This window comes from Sturnus vulgaris, chromosome 8 (genome assembly GCF_052056855.1).
Source record: "Sturnus vulgaris isolate bStuVul1 chromosome 8, bStuVul1.hap1, whole genome shotgun sequence".
Lineage (NCBI taxonomy): Eukaryota > Metazoa > Chordata > Aves > Passeriformes > Sturnidae > Sturnus > Sturnus vulgaris.
Genome location: NC_142250.1, coordinates 33,599,050 through 33,606,278, shown reverse-complemented (window position 1 = coordinate 33,606,278; position 7,229 = coordinate 33,599,050).

Below are 7,229 nucleotides of genomic sequence, written 5' to 3'. Positions count from 1 at the left end.
TCACCATACTTGTATTTCAAATTTTAGTCACTGCAAACTGTGTACAGTAGTTGGTGAGACCATTTTCAGTGGGAAGCAGTGCTTCTGTTTGACAGCACAGGGATTTATCTGATTTATCTGATTTATGTGATAGGAGCCTGGAGCCTGCCTGTGTCCCAGCAGTGACACAGGGTGCAGTTGACAGACAGTCACTGCCTGGGTGAGTGGAGCAAATGTTGAAGCACTGAGAGAAAACCACCCCTGCAGAGCAGCAGAACTTGCCCAGAAGGATATTCTGTAGGTGCAGCAAGTCAGCTGGCAAGTTAGGAGAGGATAAAGATATTTTAAATTTGTGTCCTAGACAAACAACTTGAACACTGATGAGAATAATTCTAGAACTGGCTCCTAAGATGTGTTTTTCTGGGGGAAATGGAGGAAACTAGGCCTGAATCAGGATTACATTCCTTTTTCTTCTCTGGAAATTCTTTCTCCTCACTTTTTCCTCGTGCACTGTAACAAGAAAGACATCCAGTATCCCAAGACCTCTGACTAACGCTTGAGATGAGTATCTTTTAAATTAAACAGAGCTCAGCCTGACCTGTCTCTGTCTTAAATTTCTTGCCAGTATGAAATGTACCCTTTAAACAATCTTAGACCTGTGGTTCCCCTGTCTCCCCTTAATCTCAGGTATGATTAGTGCTTAATGGACCTTGAAAAGCACCTCTATTTATAATGGCCACAGGTTGCTCTTGCTTCGATATGATCTCCAATTTTCTGTTTGCTCTTGAAACGAAACCCAAAATAGTGGGACACATACTTGGTTATTATGTTCATATATACTACATTTTTTCTCCAGAACCAGAGTCTTTGGTGAATGATTTAATCCATATAACTTCTTGTAACCCCAAAACAATGGGCTGCTTTGTTCTGAGCAGCACTGATAACGTGATATCTCTTACACAGATACACCAGGGTATCAGGTGCCCGGGGGCTCTCTCCATGGAACAGGACATCTGAGTCCAGGACATTTATTCTGCATCTGAGGAGGTGCAGTGGGAGCAAGAGTTAGGACTCTCCTACCCACTGCATTTCAAAAACCTCAGAATCCCTCAGAACATCAGTCAAAACTGATTATCTGCCCTGTGTTATTTGCTGAAAAACAGGGATAAAAGTAAGCAATGCTTTAAGAAAATCAACCCAAGCAGGCAAAGACTCAAACTGTGATCCCAGCATCATTTCTTGTAAAGCCCTGCGGGTCAGACTTCAGATAAAAACCATGTCAGTTATGCCTGAGCCTCTCCTTACTGAGCACAGGTTTCCAAGGAGCAATCTCCAAACCCCACAGCCTTTCCCAGACCTTCCTGACTCCACTCAGACTAGAAAATGAGAGAGGTGAAGCTCTCAGGGCTGGTAGGTGATCCTGAGGGATGAGATAAACAGTCATTACCTTTGCTAATGATGGTGAATCCCTGTGATGTGCTAATCACAGAGCCACAGTGCCCACATCGAGCTGCCTAATTAAATTTCCTAGGAATAGATTACAGTGGGATTACTGGCTTTCTCCATAATGGCATCAGATCTAATACAACCAGCCAAAGTTCAGATATATTTGCATTGCTAATGTGGCTGGGAGTTATTTCTCTTCTATTAACAATAATGTTGCAGTAATGGCTGGAAGATCTGGTGGAGGCTGGGGCTGCAGAACTCTCAGGATTGGGAAAAGGGAGGAAAAGTTCATCAAACCCAGTTATAAAAGGTGCCTGTATCAAATCTGGAGAGAGCAGTAGCCATCCCCAGGCCCTCTGTCCAGTCACTCGACCAGAAGACAAGTATATTGTGTATTATTTTGTACAATGCACAAGCTTTATCATACAATCCCTGCTCACTTGGATTATGTCATTTTCAGCTATGCTAATTTTCTAGTAATTAGTATCTCCAGGGCTGGGTACCATCTGTTTTCCACAGTTCCTCTCACCTGAATATCTAAGGGCACATTTAAAATATAAAAGAAGGTCCAATGAGACATAAGTGACTGTAAAACATGGATTTTCACGCTCATCTTAACTATCAGCACATTCCAAGTGGTTTCTTGGATTCCCTTTCTCCCCCCAGGGTCTTTGCAAACACAGCCAGTGTGCTCTCCTTTTCTCCCTGGCCAAATCCTGGAAGGTGACTTAATGTGTGGAGACTCCCCCTCAATCACTGTGTTTTAGGCTTCAGTGCATGACTCAGTGGATAAATATTCAAAAACAGGGCAATTTCTCAGTGCTGTTTCACTAAGCAAGTTAAGGAGGGTGACAAGGCCAGTGGAGTTTTGATTTCAGATGATCAGCATGGAATGTGGCTGTGCAAAATGCAAGTGGTGAAAAATCACTGGCTGCACAACATACCCAAATTTGCTTAAATGTATCTTCAAATTAGAATAATTTGGATTCTCCATAACTGAAAGCCGTTTCAAAAGTGTTCTCTATTTTTAGCTCATTACTGCTATTTCAGAATGTTCTAATATTACGTGATTTAAGTCCTTGCAGCAATTACACTGGTAGGCAAAAATTGCATGGAAAAATGAGGCAATTTAAAATGTGTCATTTGATAAAAATGGATGGAGAAAATAGCAAATATTCACCCACATATAGTATCTTGTCACAGGACAGCTAGACAAGCAAACTGGAGAGATTAAAGGAACCGAAAAGTCAAATCATTAATGGCTGTAGTAGATTGAAAGGTGAAATAATGATTAAGAAGTGAGAATACAAACAGTAATACAGTGAGAGAGTCACAATGGAAAGCTGTGGAGAATAAGACCCCTTCACTCTCTTCCAATCCTAGAGCCCCTTATACTTGATGGGATGCTCTTTTATTCTCAATTTTCCTCTTCTAAACACTCCTCACAACGCTGGCTGTCAGGTTTAGATCTTTTTAACTCTTGGATAAAACATTTAGAGAATAATTCTCTCTGATGTTTGGTAATATTTTAAATAATAGTAGATCAGTGTATGAAAGCCCAGGTCTGAAATCTCAATGTCTTCACCACTGGAAACAATGCTGTGAAGACTCAGTTTTGTATCATAAATTTAGTGATAACTTCTGGTAATTCATTGGCTGGATGTTTCCATGTGTAAGTTTGTGTATAGATATTTACATTCCAATTTATATGGTGAGGAAAAAGTTTTTTTTTTTTATTGCTGATTGCTGATATTTGAGGTATGTGAAGAATTTTTTTGCACTGCTGTTTTTAAAATAATGCTGAAATTATTTACACATAAATTACTGATAAGGCCCAGGATTTTATTTTCACTGCTCACTGAAAAATGTAAAAAATGTGAATCTGATTTTTAGGGCTACTCACAATATCTGGCAAGAGACTAAAAATCCCACAGCTCCTCTCCTTTCTTCCCCAAACACATATGAGAAACAGGCCAAGGATGCTGTGGTGCAGAGAAATGGACAGATGGGTCCTTATTCATGCTGTACATCCCAGACCCTGAATCCTGCTGAGCCTTAAATAATTTTTATTTCCACGATTCATAAAAAAATAAGGTTCAAACAATGAAATCAACTTAAAAAGAGTTTGATGTTTAAAAAACTTTGATGTTACTGAACTATGCAAAAAGGCCCCTCTGCAAGTAACTTAATTCTCCATATGGGATCTGGCTGAGACAGAATGAATCCTAAAAGCCTTAAGAAGAACAGGGCAGGGGTTTTTGAAGGGATCTGCCCCTGAGCCCGGGATGCTCAGGGATGAGCTCTGAGCTGCAGGAGGTGTGTTTGAAATGCTCCACCTGAGCTGCTTTGCCCCTTTAAGAAGAAAACCCCGAGTTCTGAGGGAATCCGAGCCCTGGTGCAGAGTACAAATGTTGGGAAAGCTTCACTGTCGTCATTTTTGTTTCTATGCCCAAAGACTGTACCCAATAAATCAGAAATTTTTTGCCTGTTGCACTCTTAATGTTCTGGACTGAGACTCTTCAGCTCAGGTTGCAGACAGAAATGCTCACCATGGGGCTGCTCAGACCCAAAATCGTGGCTTGTATTTGTGATGGATTTGTATTTATTTTGTATTTATTTAACCCACTGGACACAGCATTTTACTCACCGATTGTTAACTACTGCAATTAGTGTTTATAATACGAGTTGCTTGATTTCTGTGTTCAGATTTCTTTATAGCTTTGTTACTCCCTGAGCCATCTCAGTGCCTGCAGCAGGAAGACAAAGCACTATTTTTTAAGCCTTTCAAGGACTGAGCCATTTCTTGTGTAAGTAACATGGGGGCTGTGACTTCAGATGGTCAGTTGTTTGATATTTATCATGGCAGGGACTCCAGTTACCACAGAAATAAATCCTCCCTTTCCACAAGTCTGTCAGTGATGAATAAACACAAATTATGAGCATCACACCTCACAGAGGTGAAACAGCTATGGGGACAGAGCAGCTTCTTGGTGGAGTTGCACATTTCTGTGTTTTTGTGTTTAATCTGGTGCTGGTTGTTTCCCAAGTCTTACCTATAAAATAAGACGAGGTCTAATGTTGTCTAAGAGGTGATGAACACCTGATGTGCAGTGGGCTGTACTTTTCTGGAGATGGGGAACACCTGACTTGCTGTTGTTGTAGATTTTCTGCTGGTTTTCCTGTTGGTCTGGACCATTTCCTCCAGGGGTTTATCTGCAGATTTGTGAATAATCTGGGATTATTCACACAGCACCTTGCAGGGCTGGGATTGCAGCACAGCACCTCGCTGGCAGATTCTGCTCTGCCAGCAGCTCACACCTATTTCTAACTCCCAGTTTGCCTGACAAGAGATTATTGAGGCTGAGTTTGCTCCATTTCTGCTTTTCTCAGATTGTTTTCTCTTCGAGGACAATTTCCTAAACAATCTTGCTGCTCTTAATGAGCAAAGCCCAGAGTGTTTATGGTAACCTGCTTTGAACTGCTGGCAGCTCCAGAGGAGGGAGGGCTCTGAACAGAGCCTGTCTTGTGCCAAAAAGTGAGTTCTGGGCAGAGCAGGGCCGAGGCACAGGAGCAGGGCAGCGTTAATAAAAACACTGCAAATGAAACGTTAGCACGGGGTGCTGAAAGAGCTCAATTTTATTTTGTTTTCACACATTAGGTTTTGCTTAAAGCAGACAAGTACCAGGGAGAGCGTTCTGAAAAGAGGCTTTGTATAGGAGCTGGGGCTCTATCCATCAGATTTGTCATTTCAGGAATGCAGCCAGATGTATTGACTTACTAGCAATTGCATTGGTGCCATCTGGCCTGCTGGAGGCTGTATTAAAGATGGAAAAAACTGAACAGAAAGAAATGAAACTTGTTCATCACGCCATTACCCTAGCTGCTTATTTAAAGAGGGAAAAAATGTAACTTCTTGGCAGGGGGCATGCTGTTTGAAAATAAAATAGGAGGTCTTAAGGACCACAAGTCTCAAAACCGAGCACTGATGTTTATATGCAGACTTGAAAGCTGGCCCTCACTGTTGTCATTTTGTGTATTTTTTTTTTTTTAATGGAAAAATGCTTTTAAATCCTACTGTTCCAAGTCGTGGAGCAAAAAAACTCCCAGAGACCCTTGCCTGCTCCACTGCAGCCTTTATCCTTGCTCACTCTCAGCCCTCCCCATACCAGTTTAGATGCCTGAATTGCCTCCTCCTCTCAGGAACTGATTTTGTGGGTGTTGTGCTTCCTATTGCTGCCCCAGAATCATCTGCATAGATTTGGGATCATTTTTTTTCAGACTAATCAGCATCACTCTCTGAGCAGAACTGCTATTCCTAGTACAATAATAGTAATAATACATTCCTTAATACTGAAACTCCTAAATGTACTTCATTTAATTAATAAATCCAATGTATCTATGTTCCAAGTGTTTCCTTGCATTTCATGTAGCAAAATCTTTTTCTTAATATTTTTAGGATCAGGGCTGGTCTAAACATTTATTGACATCATAGAACTTTTTTACAGAAATGTGTTATGGCTGCAGGGTAAGAAATGTTCACCAGCCTTACTGGGATATAATTTTAAAGATGTCTTTATTCATATTAATTCTACAATTAGTCTTCCTGAATCAGTGCCATCTTCTTGGGAAATTGTTCCATTCGTTTCACAGAATAAAAACTATGGGTCTGAACCACCTCCCACCAGAGCTAATGGAATTTGGACTGACTCCTATAAGAATAATTCCTAAGTATTTTCAACCTTCAGCCTTTGTTGAAGGACGGAAGAAAGATTTAATTACTGAAAAGTAATTATACACAGTTTTATATACAGTTTTCAGTACTCTCTCATGCACATACTAGTTCATTTACTGTTGCAATAAAAGTTGTTTACAACTACTGACAAAAATGATGAAACAAAGGACCAAAGTATTTTTTTTTTAAGAAATATTTTTCAGTTCTGGTCTGTTCTCTCCCCTTCTTTTGTTTTTGCTGTTTAAGATAGAAAGCTCTCGAGGGCAGGGAAGTGGAACTTTGTAAAATGCTGAACTACTTGTGGGTGAAGTCAGTGTTTTAACACTCCCAAACATGTGTTAGAAGAATACATGATAGTTTCAGGATTTCTACAACCATGAAACCTCCACTATAGCACTGCCAGGGTCTTCACTGTAGGGTTTTTTTTCCAACAAGATGAGAAAAGCTGGCACCAATACTGGAAAAGTCAACAGTGACTAAATACCCTTAAAAGAAGATGTAATGTTCTTACTCATACCAAGTCATGGAGCTGTGTGAAAAAAGGCCCATTTTAGCCCTTGTTAAAGGTCAGGATCAAGATTTCTGTCCTCTCCAGTGAAATCTGGTTTGTTCCTTCCATCCCCTGGGCTGGCACCACACTGTGCTCTCGTGTCCAGAGCCCCCACATCCTCTAAGGGTGCTCCTAAATGGAGCTGGACTGAAAAGCCCCCAGTGCCTGCATTAACTCCAGCGAGCTCCATCTGAGTTTGGGAGAGTGTCTGTGACATCTGTGACAGCCCCTGTTTGTGTTTTGTGCTGATTACACCCCACCATCCTGCATCAGGGCAGAACAGCCCCACCTGAGCCCATAAAGTGGGTTTGGGATTGCCCTGAGCAGCTGCTGCTCCAGAATGCCTGCAGAGACCACGGAGAGGGTTTGTAGCCACTTAACTTTTAGCAATTTGCAATGCTCTGAAAATTATTTTAAGCAATGTTGAGGGTTTTTTCCCCCAGTCCCCAAAAAAATCAGCATCTCTGGATTATTCCCCTCGAGGATTAATTAAAGGACTTAATCTCTGTGCCTTTTATTTTG